Raw genomic sequence first — 15,481 nt, forward strand, 5'->3', positions numbered from 1 at the left:
CCTCTCCTCCCATGTGTTACCCATCTCTGTCCTTGTTGCCCTCTCTCCATGGTTGCCCACCTTCATGCACCCTCTCTTCCCATGTGTTCACCATCTCTGACCTTGTTGTCCCTGTCTCCATGGTTGCCCACCTTCATGCACCCTGTCCTCCCATGTGTTACCCATCTCTGTCCTTGTTGCCCCTGTCTCCATGGTTGCCCACACATGCACCCTCTCTTCCCATGTTACCCATCTCTGTCCTTGTTGCCCTCTCTCCATGGTTGCCCACCTTCATGCACCCTCTCCCCCCATGTGTTACCCAACCTCTGTTGCCTTGTGTTACCCATCACTGTTCTCCCACCCTGCACCCTCTCCTCCCATGTGTTACCCACCTCTGTCCTTGTTGCCCCTGTCTCCATGGTTGCCCCCCTTCATACACCCTCTCCTCCCATGTGTTACTCATCTCTGTCCTTGTTGCCCTCTCTCGATGGTTGCCCACCTTCATGCACCCTCTCTTCCCATGTGTTAACCATCTCTGACCTTGTTGTCCCTGTCTCCATGGTTGCCCACCTTCATGCACCCTCTCCTCCCGTATGTTACCACCCTCTGTTGCCTTGTGTTACCCATCACTGTTCTCCCACCCTGCACCCTCTCCTCCCATGTGTTACCGATCTCTGTCCTTGTTGCCCCTGTCTCCATGGTTGCCCACCTTCATACACCCTCTCCTCCCATGTGTTACCCATCTCTGTCCTTGTTGCCCTCTCTCCATGGTTGCCCACCTTCATGCACCCTCTCTTCCCATGTATTAACCATCTCTGACCTTGTTGTCCCTGTCTCCATGGTTGCCCACCTTCATGCACCCTGTCCTCCCATGTGTTACCCATCTCTGTCCTTGTTGCCCCTGTCTCCATGGTTGCCCACCTTCATGCACCCTCTCTTCCCATGTGTTAACCATCTCTGTCCTTGTTGCCCCTGTCTCCATGGTTGCCCACCTTCATACACCCTCTCCTCCCATGTGTTACCCATCTCTGTCCTTGTTGCCCTCTCTCCATGGTTGCCCACCTTCATGCACCCTCTCGTCCCATGTATTAACCATCTCTGACCTTGTTATCCCTGTCTCCATGGTTGCCCACCTTCATGCACCCTGTCCTCCCATGTGTTACCCATCTCTGTCCTTGTTGCCCCTGTCTCCATGGTTGCCCACCTTCATTCACCCTCTCTTCCCATGTTACCCATCTCTGAACTTGTTGCCCCTGTCTCCATGGTTGCCCACCTTCATGCACCCTCTTCTCCCATGTGTTACCCACCCTCTGTTGCCTTGTGTTACCCATCACTGTTCTCCCACCCTCCACCCTCTCCTCCCATGTGTTACCCATCTCTGTCCTTGTTGCCCCTGTCTCCATGGTTGCCCACCTTCATGCACCCTCTCTCCCCATGTGTTAACCATCTCTGTCCTTGTTGCCCCTGTCTCCATGGTTGCCCACCTTCATACACCCTCTCCTCCCATGTGTTACCCATCTCTGTCCTTGTTGCCCTCTCTCCATGGTTGCCCACCTTCATGCACCCTCTCGTCCCATGTATTAACCATCTCTGACCTTGTTATCCCTGTCTCCATGGTTGCCCACCTTCATGCACCCTGTCCTCCCATGTGTTACCCATCTCTGTCCTTGTTGCCCCTGTCTCCATGGTTGCCCACCTTCATGCACCCTCTCTTCCCATGTTACCCATCTCTGAACTTGTTGCCCCTGTCTCCATGGTTGCCCACCTTCATGCACCCTCTTCTCCCATGTGTTACCCACCCTCTGTTGCCTTGTGTTACCCATCACTGTTCTCCCACCCTCCACCCTCTCCTCCCATGTGTTACCCATCTCTGTCCTTGTTGCCCCTGTCTCCATGGTTGCCCACCTTCATACACCCTCTCCTCCCATGTGTTACTCATCTCTGTCCTTGTTGCCCTCTCTCCATGGTTGCCCACCTTCATGCACCCTCTCTTCCCATGTGTTAACCATCTCTGACCTTGTTGTCCCTGTCTCCATGGTTGCCCACCTTCAGGCACCCTCTCCTCCCATGTGTTACCCACCCTATGTTGCCTTGTGTTACACATCACTGTTCTCCCACCCTGCACCCTCTCCTCCCATGTCTTACCCATCTCTGTCCTTGTTGCCCCCGTCTCCATGGTTGCCCACCTTCATGCACGCTCTCTTCCCATGTGTTACTCATCTCTGTCCTTGTTGCCCTCTCTCCATGATTGCCCACCTTCATGCACCCTCTCTTCCCATGTCTTAACCATCTCTGACCTTGTTGTCCCTGTCTCCATGGTTGCCCACCTTCATGCACCCTCTCCTCCCATGTGTTACCCATCTCTGTCCTTGTTGCCCCTGTCTCCATGGTTGCCCACCTTCATACACCCTCTCCTCCCATGTGTTACTCATCTCTGTCCTTGTTGCCCTCTCTCGATGGTTGCCCACCTTCATGCACCCTCTCTTCCCATGTGTTAACCATCTCTGACCTTGTTGTCTTTGTCTCCATGGTTGCCCAACTTCATGCACCCTGTCCTCCCATGTGTTACCCACCCTCTGTTGCCTTGTGTTACCCATCACTGTTCTCCCACCCCGCACCCTCTCCTCCCATGTGTTACCCATCTCTGTCCTTGTTGCCCCTGTCTCCATGGTTGCCCACCTTCATACACCCTCTCCTCCCATGTGTTACTCATCTCTGTCCTTGTTGCCCTCTCTCAGTGGTTGCCCACCTGCATGCACCCTCTCTTCCCATGTGTTAACCATCTCTGACCTTGTTGTCCCTGTCTCCATGGTTGCCCACCTTCATGCACCCTCTCCTCCCATGTGTTACCCACCCTCTGTTGCCTTGTGTTACCCATCACTGTTCCCCCACCCTGCACCCTCTCCTCCCATGTGTTACCCATCTCTGTCCCTGTTGCCCCTGTCTCCATGGTTGCCCACCTTCATACACCCTCTCCTCCCATGTGTTACTCATCTCTGTCCTTGTTGCCCTCTCTCCATGGTTGCCCACCTTCATGCACCCTCTCTTCCCATGTGTTAACCATCTCTGACCTTGTTGTCCCTGTCTCCATGGTTGCCCACCTTCATGCACCCTCACCCCCCATGTGTTACCCAACCTCTGTTGCCTTGTGTTACCCATCTCTGTTCTCCCACCCTGCACCCTCTCCTCCCATGTGTTACCCATCTCTGTCCTTGTTGCCCCTGTCTCCATGGTTGCTCACCTTCATACACCTTCTCCTCCCATGTGTTTCTCATCTCTGTCCTTGTTGCCCTCTCTCCATGGTTGCCCACCTTCATGCACACTCTCTTCCCATGTTTTAACCATCTCTGACCTTGTCCCTGTCTCCATGGTTGCCCACCTTCATGCACCCTCTCCCCCCATGTGTTACCCAACCTCTGTTGCCTTGTGTTACCCATCACTGTTCTCCCACCCTGCACCCTCTCCTCCCATGTGTTACCCACCTCTGTCCTTGTTGCCCCTGTCTCCATGGTTGCCCACTTTCATACACCCTCGCCTCCCATGTGTTACTCATCTCTGCCCTTGTTGCCCTCTCTCGATGGTTGCCCACCTTCATGCACCCTTTCTTCCCATGTGTTAACCATCTCTTACCTTGTTGTCCCTGTCTCCATGGTTGCCCACCTTCATGCACCCTCTCCTCCCATATGTTACCACCCTCTGCTGCCTTGTGTTACCCATCACTGTTCTCCCACCCTGCACCCTCTCCTCCCATGTGTTACCCATCTCTGTCCTTGTTGCCCCTGTCTCCATGGTTGCCCACCTTCATACACCCTCTCCTCCCATGTGTTACCCATCTCTGTCCTTGTTGCCCTCTCTCCATGGTTGCCCACCTTCATGCACCCTCTCTTCCCATGTGTTAACCATCTCTGACCTTGTTGTCCCTGTCTCAATGGTTGCCCACCTTCATGCACCCTCTCCCCCCATGTGTTACCCAACATCTGTTGCCTTGTGTTACCCATCACTGTTCTCCCACCCTGCACCCTCTCCTTCCATGTGTTACTCATCTCTGTCCTTGTTGCCCTCTCTCCATGGTTGCCCACCTTCATGCACCCTCTCTTCCCATGTGTTAACCATCTCTGACCTTGTCCCTGTCTCCATGGTTGCCCACCTTCATGCACCCTCTCCCCCCATGTGTTACCCAACCTCTGTTGCCTTGTGTTACCCATCACTGTTCTCCCACCATGCACCCTCCCCTCCCATGTGTTACCCATCTCTGTCCTTGTTGCCCCTGTCTCCGTCTCCATGGTTGCCCACCTTCATACATTCCTCCTCCCATGTGTTACCCATCTCTGTCCTTGTTGCCCTCTCTCCATGGTTGCCCACCTTCATGCACCCTCTCTTCCCATGTGTTAACCATCTCTGACCTTGTTGTCCCTGTCTCAATGGTTGCCCACCTTGATGCACCCTCTCCCACCATGTGTTACCCAACCTCTGTTGCCTTGTGTTACCCATCACTGTTCTCCCACCCTGCACCCTCTCCTCCCATGTGTTACCCATCTCTGTCCTTGTTGCCCCTGTCTCCATGGTTACCCACCTTCATACACCCTCTCCTCCCATGTGTTACTCATCTCTGTCCTTGTTGCCCTCTCTCCATGGTTGCCCACCTTCATGCACCCTCTCTTCCCATGTGTTAACCATCTCTGACCTTGTTGTCCCTGTCTCAATGGTGCCCACCTTCATGCACCCTCTCCCCCATGTGTTACCCAACCTGTGTTGCCTTGTGTTACCCATCACTGTTCTCCCACCCTGCACCCTCTCGTCCCATGTGTTATTCACCTCTGTCCTTGTTGCCCCTGTCTCCATGTTGCCCACCTTCATACACCCTCTCCTCCCATGTGTTACTCATCTCTGTCCTTGTTGCCCTCTCTCGATGGTTGCCCACCTTCATGCACCCTCTCTTCCCATGTGTTAACCATCTCTGACCTTGTTGTCCCTTTCTCCATGGTTGCCCACCTTCATGCACCCTCTCTTCCCATGTGTTAACCATCTCTGACCTTGTTGTCCCTGTCTCCATGGTTGCCCACCTTCATGCACCCTCTCCTCCCGTATGTTACCACCCTCTGTTGCCTTGTGTTACCCATCACTGTTCTCCCACCCTGCACCCTCTCCTCCCATGTGTTACCGATCTCTGTCCTTGTTGCCCCTGTCTCCATGGTTGCCCACCTTCATACACCCTCTCCTCCCATGTGTTACCCATCTCTGTCCTTGTTGCCCTCTCTCCATGGTTGCCCACCTTCATGCACCCTCTCTTCCCATGTCTTAACCATCTCTGACCTTGTTGTCCCTGTCTCCATGGTTGCCCACCTTCATGCACCCTGTCCTCCCATGTGTTACCCATCTCTGTCCTTGTTGCCCCTGTCTCCATGGTTGCCCACCTTCATGCACCCTCTCTTCCCATGTGTTAACCATCTCTGTCCTTGTTGCCCCTGTTTCCATGGTTGCCCACCTTCATACACCCTCTCCTCCCATGTGTTACCCATCTCTGTCCTTGTTGCCCTCTCTCCATGGTTGCCCACCTTCATGCACCCTCTCCTCCCATGTGTGACCCACCCTCTGTTGCCTTGTGTTACCCATCACTGTTCTCCCACCCTGCACCCTCTCCTCCCATGTGTTACCCATCTCTGTCCTTGTTGCCCCTGTCTCCATGGTTGCCCACCTTCATACACCCTCTCCTCCCATGTGTTACTCATCTCTGTCCTTGTTGCCCTCTCTCCATGGTTGCCCACCTTCATGCACCCTCTCTTCCCATGTGCTAACCATCTCTGACCTTGTTGTCCCTGTCTCCATGGTTGCCCACCTTCAGGCACCCTCTCCTCCCATGTGTTACCCACCCTCTGTTGCCTTGTGTTACCCATCACTGTTCTCCCACCCTGCACCCTCTCCTCCCATGTGTTACCCATCTCTGTCCTTGTTGCCCCCGTCTCCATGGTTGCCCACCTTCATGCACCCTCTCTTCCCATGTGTTACTCATCTCTGTCCTTGTTGCCCTCTCTCCATGATTGCCCACCTTCATGCACCCTCTCTTCCCATGTCTTAACCATCTCTGACCTTGTTGTCCCTGTCTCCATGGTTGCCCACCTTCATGCACCCTCTCCCCCCATGTGTTACCCAACCTCTGTTGCCTTGTGTTACCCATCACTGTTCTCTCACCCTGCACCCTCTCCTCCCATGTGTTACCCATCTCTGTCCTTGTTGCCCTTGTCTCCATGGTTGCCCACCTTCATACACCCTCTCCTCCCATGTGTTACCCATCTCTGTCCTTGTTGCCCTCTCTCCATGGTTGCCCACCTTCATGCACCCTCTCTTCCCATGTGTTACCCATCTCTGTCCTTGTTGTCCCTGTCTCCATGGTTGCCCACCTTCATGCACCCTCTCCCCCCATGTGTTACACAACCTCTGTTGCCTTGTGTTACCCATCACTGTTCTCCCACCCTGCACCCTCTCCTCCCATGTGTTACCCATCTCTGTCCTTGTTGCCCCTGTCTCCATGGTTGCCCACCTTCATACACACTCTCCTCCCATGTGTTACTCATCTCTGTCCTTGTTGCCCTCTCTCCATGGTTGCCCACCTTCATGCACCCTCTCTTCCCATGTGTTAACCATCTCTGACCTTGTCCTTGTCTCCATGGTTGCCCACCTTCATGCACCCTCTCCCCCATGTGTTACCCAACCTCTGTTGCCTTGTGTTACCCATCACTGTTCTCCCACCCTGCACCCTCTCCTCCCATGTGTTACCCACCCCTGTCCTTGTGCCCCTGTCTCCATGGTTGCCCACCTTCATACACCCTCTGCTCCCATGTGTTACTCATCTCTGTCCTTGTTGCCCTCTCTCGATGGTTGCCCACCTTCATGCACCCTCTCTTCCCATGTGTTAACCATCTCTGACCTTGTTGTCCCTGTCTCCATGGTTGCCCACCTTCATGCACCCTCTCCTCCCATATGTTACCACCCTCTGTTGCCTTGTGTTACCCATCACTGTTCTCCCACGCTGCACCCTCTCCTCCCATGTGTTACCCATCTCTGTCCTTGTTGCCCCTGTCTCCATGATTGCCCACCTTCATACACCCTCTCCTCCCATGTGTTACCCATCTCTGTCCTTGTTGCCCTCTCTCCATGGTTGCCCACCTTCATGCACCCTCTCTTCCCATGTGTTAACCATCTCTGACCTTGTTGTCCCTGTCTCAATGGTTGCCCACCTTCATGCACCCTGACCTCCCTTGTGTTACCCATCTCTGTCCTTGTTGCCCCTGTCTCCATGGTTGCCCACCTTCATGCAGCCTCTCTTTCCATGTTACCCATCTCTGAACCTGTTGCCCCTGTCTCCATGGTTGCCCACCTTCATGCACCCTCTCCCCCCATGTGTTACACAACCTCTGTTGCCTTGTGTTACCCATCACTGTTCTCCCACCCTGCACCCTCTCCTCCCATGTGTTACCCATCTCTGTCCTTGTTGCCCCTGTCTCCATGGTTGCCCACCTTCATACACCCTCTCCTCCCATGTGTTACTCATCTCTGTCCTTGTTGCCCTCTCTCCATGGTTGCCCACCTTCATGCACCCTCTCTTCCCATTTGTTAACCATCTCTGACCTTGTCCTTGTCTCCATGGTTGCCCACCTTCATGCACCCTCTCCCCCATGTGTTACCCAACCTCTGTTGCCTTGTGTTACCCATCACTGTTCTCCCACCCTGCACCCTCTCCTCCCATGTGTTACCCACCCCTGTCCTTGTGCCCCTGTCTCCATGGTTGCCCACCTTCATACACCCTCTGCTCCCATGTGTTACTCATCTCTGTCCTTGTTGCCCTCTCTCGATGGTTGCCCACCTTCATGCACCCTCTCTTCCCATGTGTTAACCATCTCTGACCTTGTTGTCCCTGTCTCCATGGTTGCCCACCTTCATGCACCCTCTCCTCCCATATGTTACCACCCTCTGTTGCCTTGTGTTACCCATCACTGTTCTCCCACGCTGCACCCTCTCCTCCCATGTGTTACCCATCTCTGTCCTTGTTGCCCCTGTCTCCATGATTGCCCACCTTCATACACCCTCTCCTCCCATGTGTTACCCATCTCTGTCCTTGTTGCCCTCTCTCCATGGTTGCCCACCTTCATGCACCCTCTCTTCCCATGTGTTAACCATCTCTGACCTTGTTGTCCCTGTCTCAATGGTTGCCCACCTTCATGCACCCTGACCTCCCTTGTGTTACCCATCTCTGTCCTTGTTGCCCCTGTCTCCATGGTTGCCCACCTTCATGCAGCCTCTCTTTCCATGTTACCCATCTCTGAACCTGTTGCCCCTGTCTCCATGGTTGCCCACCTTCATGCAACCTCTTCTCCCATGTGTTACCCACCCTCTGTTGCCTTGTGTTACCCATCACTGTTCTCCCACCCTGCACCCCCTCCTCCCATGTGTTACCCATCTCTGTCCTTGTTGCCCCTGTCTCCATGGTTGCCCACCTTCATACACCCTCTCCTCCCATGTGTTACTCATCTCTGTCCTTGTTGCCCTCTCTCCATGGTTGCCCACCTTCATGCACCCTCTCTTCCCAAGTGTTAACCATCTCTGACCTTGTTGCCCCTGTCTCCATGGTTGCCCACCTTCATGCACCCTCTCCCCCCATGTGTTACACAACCTCTGTTGCCTTGTGTTACCCATCACTGTTCTCCCACCCTGCACCCTCTCCTCCCATGTGTTACCCATCTCTGTCCTTGTTGCCCCTGTCTCCATGGTTGCCCACCTTCATACACCCTCTCCTCCCATGTGTTACTCATCTCTGTCCTTGTTGCCCTCTCTCCATGGTTGCCCACCTTCATGCACCCTCTCTTCCCATGTGTTAACCATCTCTGACCTTGTCCTTGTCTCCATGGTTGCCCACCTTCATGCACCCTCTCCCCCATGTGTTACCCAACCTCTGTTGCCTTGTGTTACCCATCACTGTTCTCCCACCCTGCACCCTCTCCTCCCATGTGTTACCCACGCCTGTCCTTGTGCCCCTGTCTCCATGGTTGCCCACCTTCATACACCCTCTGCTCCCATGTGTTACTCATCTCTGTCCTTGTTGCCCTCTCTCGATGGTTGCCCACCTTCATGCACCCTCTCTTCCCATGTGTTAACCATCTCTGACCTTGTTGTCCCTGTCTCCATGGTTGCCCACCTTCATGCACCCTCTCCTCCCATATGTTACCACCCTCTGTTGCCTTGTGTTACCCATCACTGTTCTCCCACGCTGCACCCTCTCCTCCCATGTGTTACCCATCTCTGTCCTTGTTGCCCCTGTCTCCATGATTGCCCACCTTCATACACCCTCTCCTCCCATGTGTTACCCATCTCTGTCCTTGTTGCCCTCTCTCCATGGTTGCCCACCTTCATGCACCCTCTCTTCCCATGTGTTAACCATCTCTGACCTTGTTGTCCCTGTCTCAATGGTTGCCCACCTTCATGCACCCTGACCTCCCTTGTGTTACCCATCTCTGTCCTTGTTGCCCCTGTCTCCATGGTTGCCCACCTTCATGCAGCCTCTCTTTCCATGTTACCCATCTCTGAACCTGTTGCCCCTGTCTCCATGGTTGCCCACCTTCATGCAACCTCTTCTCCCATGTGTTACCCACCCTCTGTTGCCTTGTGTTACCCATCACTGTTCTCCCACCCTGCACCCTCTCCTCCCATGTGTTACCCATCTCTGTCCTTGTTGCCCCTGTCTCCATGGTTGCCCACCTTCATACACCCTCTCCTCCCATGTGTTACTCATCTCTGTCCTTGTTGCCCTCTCTCCATGGTTGCCCACCTTCATGCACCCTCTCTTCCCAAGTGTTAACCATCTCTGACCTTGTTGTCCCTGTCTCCATGGTTGCCCACCTTCATGCACCCTCTCCTCCCATGTGTTACCCAACCTCTGTTGCCTTGTGTTACCCATCACTGTTCTCTCACCCTGCACCCTCTCCTCCCATGTGTTACCCATCTCTGTCCTTGTTGCCCTTGTCTCCATGGTTGCCCACCTTCATACACCCTCTCCTCCCATGTGTTACCCATCTCTGTCCTTGTTGCCCTCTCTCCATGGTTGCCCACCTTCATGCACCCTCTCTTCCCATGTGTTACCCATCTCTGTCCTTGTTGTCCCTGTCTCCATGGTTGCCCACCTTCATGCACCCTCTCCCCCCATGTGTTACACAACCTCTGTTGCCTTGTGTTACCCATCACTGTTCTCCCACCCTGCACCCTCTCCTCCCATGTGTTACCCATCTCTGTCCTTGTTGCCCCTGTCTCCATGGTTGCCCACCTTCATACACCCTCTCCTCCCATGTGTTACTCATCTCTGTCCTTGTTGCCCTCTCTCCATGGTTGCCCACCTTCATGCACCCTCTCTTCCCATGTGTTAACCATCTCTGACCTTGTCCTTGTCTCCATGGTTGCCCACCTTCATGCACCCTCTCCCCCATGTGTTACCCAACCTCTGTTGCCTTGTGTTACCCATCACTGTTCTCCCACCCTGCACCCTCTCCTCCCATGTGTTACCCACCCCTGTCCTTGTGCCCCTGTCTCCATGGTTGCCCACCTTCATACACCCTCTGCTCCCATGTGTCACTCATCTCTGTCCTTGTTGCCTTCTCTCGATGGTTGCCCACCTTCATGCACCCTCTCTTCCCATGTGTTAACCATCTCTGACCTTGTTGTCCCTGTCTCCATGGTTGCCCACCTTCATGCACCCTCTCCTCCCATATGTTACCACCCTCTGTTGCCTTGTGTTACCCATCACTGTTCTCCCATGCTGCACCCTCTCCTCCCATTTGTTACCCATCTCTGTCCTTGTTGCCCCTGTCTCCATGTTTGCCCACCTTCATACACCCTCTCCTCCCATGTGTTACCCATCTCTGACCTTATTGTCCCTGTCTCAATGGTTGCCCACCTTCATGCACCCTGTCCTCCCTGGTGTTACCCATCTCTGTCCTTGTTGCCCCTGTCTCCATGGTTGCCCACCTTCATGCAGCCTCTCTTTCCATGTTACCCATCTCTGAACTTGTTGCCCCTGTCTCCATGGTTGCCCACCTTCATGCACCCTCTTCTCCCACGTCTTACCCACCCTCTGTTGCCTTGTGTTACCCATCACTGTTCTCCCACCCTGCACCCTCTCCTCCCATGTGTTACCCATCTCTGTCCTTGTTGCCCCTGTCTCCATGGTTGCCCACCTTCATACACCCTCTCCTCCCATGTGTTACTCATCTCTGTCCTTGTTGCCCTCTCTCCATGGTTGCCCACCTTCATGCACCCGCTCTTCCCAAGTGTTAACCATCTCTGACCTTGTTGTCCCTGTCTCCATGGTTGCCCACCTTCATGCACCCTCTCCTCCCATGTGTTGCCCACCCTCTGTTGCCTTGTGTTACCCATCACTGTTCTCCCACCCTGCACCCTCTCCTCCCATGTGTTACCCATCTCTGTCCTTGCTGCCCCTGTCTCCATGGTTGCCCACCTTCATACACCCTCCCCTCCCATGTGTTACTCATCTCTGTCCTTGTTGCCCTCTCTCCATGGTTGTCCACCTTCATGCACCCTCTCTTCCCATGTGTTAACCATCTCTGTCCTTGTTGTCCCTGTCTCCATGGTTGCCCACCTTCATGCACCCTCTCCCCCCATGTGTTACCCAACCTCTGTTGCCTTGTGTTACCCATCACTGTTCTCCCACCCTGCACCCTCTCCTCCCATGTGTTACCCATCTCTGTCCTTGTTGCCCCTGTCTCCATGGTTGCCCACCTTCATACACCCTCTCCTCCCATGTGTTACTCATCTCTGTCCTTGTTGCCCTCTCTCCATGGTTGCCCACCTTCATGCACCCTCTCTTCCCATGTGTTAACCATCTCTGACCTTGTCCCTGTCTCCATGGTTGTCCACCTTCATGCACCCTCTCCCCCATGTGTTACCCAACCTCTGTTGCCTTGTGTTACCCATCACTGTTCTCCCACCCTGCACCCTCACCTCCCATGTGTTACCCACCCCTGTCCTTATGCCCCTGTCTCCATGGTTGCCCACCTTCATACACCCTCTCCTCCCATGTGTTACTCATCTCTGTCCTTGTTGCCCTCTCTCGATGGTTGCCCACCTTCATGCACCCTCTCTTCCCATGTGTTAACCATCTCTGACCTTGTTGTCCCTGTCTCCATGGTTGCCCACCTTCATGCACCCTCTCCTCCCATATGTTACCACCCTCTGTTGCCTTGTGTTACCCATCACTGTTCTCCCACCCTGCACCCTCTCCCCCATGTGTTACCCAACCTCTGTTGCCTTGTGTTACCCATCACTGTTCTCCCACCCTGCACCCTCTCCTCCCATGTGTTACCCACTCCTGTCCTTGTGCCCCTGTCTCCATGGTTGCCCACCTTCATACACCCTCTCCTCCCATGTGTTACTCATCTCTGTCCTTGTTGCCCTCTCTCGATGGTTGCCCACCTTCATGCACCCTCTCTTCCCATGTGTTAACCATCTCTGACCTTGTTGCCCCTGTCTCCATGGTTGCCCACCTTCATACACCCTCTCCTCCCATGTGTTACCCATCTCTGTCCTTGTTGCCCTCTCTCCATGGTTGCCCACCTTCATGCACCCTCTCTTCCCATGTGTTAACCATCTCTGACCTTGTTGTCCCTGTCTCAATGGTTGCCCACCTTCATGCACCCTGTCCTCCCATGTGTTACCCATCTCTGTCCTTGTTGCCCCTGTCTCCATGGTTGCCCACCTTCATGCACCCTCTCTTCCCATGTTACCCATCTCTGAACTTGTTTCCCCTGTCTCCATGGTTGCCCACCTTCATGCACCCTCTTCTCCCATGTGTTACCCACCCTCTGTTGCCTTGTGTTACCCATCACTGTTCTCCCACCCTGCACCTTCTCCTCCCATGTGTTACCCATCTCTGTCCTTGTTGCCCCTGTCTCCATGGTTGCCCACCTTCATACACCCTCTCCTCCCATGTGTTACTCATCTCTGTCCTTGTTGCCCTCTCTCCATGATCGCCCAACGTCATGCACCCTCTCTTCCCATGTCTTAACCATCTCTGACCTTGTTGTCCCTGTCTCCATGGTTGCCCTCCTTCATGCACCCTCTCCTCCCATGTGTTACTCATTCCTGTCCTTGTTGCCCTCTCTCCGTGGTTGCCCACCTTCATGCACTCTCTCATCCCATGTGTTAACCATCTCTGACCTTGTCCCTGTCTCCATGGTTGTCCACCTTCATGCACCCTCTCCCCCATGTGTTACCCAACCTCTGTTGCCTTGTGTTACCCATCACTGTTCTCCCACCCTGCACCCTCTCCTCCCATGTGTTACCCACCCCTGTCCTTGTGCCCCTGTCTCCATGGTTGCCCACCTTCATACACCCTCTCCTCCCATGTGTTACTCATCTCTGTCCTTGTTGCCCTCTCTCGATGGTTACCCACCTTCATGCACCCTCTCTTCCCATGTGTTAACCATCTCTGACCTTGTTGTCCCTGTCTCCATGGTTGCCCACCTTCATGCACCCTCTCCTCCCATATGTTACCACCCTCTGTTGCCTTGTGTTACCCATCACTGTTCTCCCACCCTGCACCCTCTCCTCCCATGTGTTACCCATCTCTGTCCTTGTTGCCCCTGTCTCCATGGTTGCCCACCTTCATACACCCTCTCCTCCCATGGGTTACCCATCTCTGTCCTTGTTGCCCTCTCTCCATGGTTGCCCACCTTCATGCACCCTCTCTTCCCATGTGTTAACCATCTCTGGCCTTGTTGTCCCTGTCTCAATGGTTGCCCACCTTCATGCACCCTGTCCTCCCATGTGTTACCCATCTCTGTCCTTGTTGCCCCTGTCTCCATGGTTGCCCACCTTCATGCACCCTCTCTTCCCATGTTACCCATCTCTGAACTTGTTGCCCCTGTCTCCATGGTTGCCCACCTTCATGCACCCTCTTCTTCCATGTGTTACCCACCCTCTGTTGCCTTGTGTTACCCATCACTGTTCTCCCACCCTGCACCCTCACCTCCCATGTGTTACCCACCCCTGTCCTTATGCCCCTGTCTCCATGGTTGCCCACCTTCATACACCCTCTCCTCCCATGTGTTACTCATCTCTGTCCTTGTTGCCCTCTCTCGATGGTTGCCCACCTTCATGCACCCTCTCTTCCCATGTGTTAACCATCTCTGACCTTGTTGTCCCTGTCTCCATGGTTGCCCACCTTCATGCACCCTCTCCTCCCATATGTTACCACCCTCTGTTGCCTTGTGTTACCCATCACTGTTCTCCCACCCTGCACCCTCTCCCCCATGTGTTACCCAACCTCTGTTGCCTTGTGTTACCCATCACTGTTCTCCCACCCTGCACCCTCTCCTCCCATGTGTTACCCACTCCTGTCCTTGTGCCCCTGTCTCCATGGTTGCCCACCTTCATACACCCTCTCCTCCCATGTGTTACTCATCTCTGTCCTTGTTGCCCTCTCTCGATGGTTGCCCACCTTCATGCACCCTCTCTTCCCATGTGTTAACCATCTCTGACCTTGTTGCCCCTGTCTCCATGGTTGCCCACCTTCATACACCCTCTCCTCCCATGTGTTACCCATCTCTGTCCTTGTTGCCCTCTCTCCATGGTTGCCCACCTTCATGCACCCTCTCTTCCCATGTGTTAACCATCTCTGACCTTGTTGTCCCTGTCTCAATGGTTGCCCACCTTCATGCACCCTGTCCTCCCATGTGTTACCCATCTCTGTCCTTGTTGCCCCTGTCTCCATGGTTGCCCACCTTCATGCACCCTCTCTTCCCATGTTACCCATCTCTGAACTTGTTTCCCCTGTCTCCATGGTTGCCCACCTTCATGCACCCTCTTCTCCCATGTGTTACCCACCCTCTGTTGCCTTGTGTTACCCATCACTGTTCTCCCACCCTGCACCGTCTCCTCCCATGTGTTACCCATCTCTGTCCTTGTTGCCCCTGTCTCCATGGTTGCCCACCTTCATACACCCTCTCCTCCCATGTGTTACTCATCTCTGTCCTTGTTGCCCTCTCTCCATGATCGCCCAACGTCATGCACCCTCTCTTCCCATGTCTTAACCATCTCTGACCTTGTTGTCCCTGTCTCCATGGTTGCCCTCCTTCATGCACCCTCTCCTCCCATGTGTTACTCATTCCTGTCCTTGTTGCCCTCTCTCCGTGGTTGCCCACCTTCATGCACTCTCTCATCCCATGTGTTAACCATCTCTGACCTTGTCCCTGTCTCCATGGTTGTCCACCTTCATGCACCCTCTCCCCCATGTGTTACCCAACCTCTGTTGCCTTGTGTTACCCATCACTGTTCTCCCACCCTGCACCCTCTCCTCCCATGTGTTACCCACCCCTGTCCTTGTGCCCCTGTCTCCATGGTTGCCCACCTTCATACACCCTCTCCTCCCATGTGTTACTCATCTCTGTCCTTGTTGCCCTCTCTCGATGGTTACCCACCTTCATGCACCCTCTCTTCCCAT

Source organism: Ambystoma mexicanum, chromosome 10, assembly GCF_040938575.1.
Source record: "Ambystoma mexicanum isolate Mex_15411 chromosome 10, UKY_AmexF1_1, whole genome shotgun sequence".
NCBI classification, from domain to species: Eukaryota; Metazoa; Chordata; class Amphibia; order Caudata; family Ambystomatidae; genus Ambystoma; species Ambystoma mexicanum.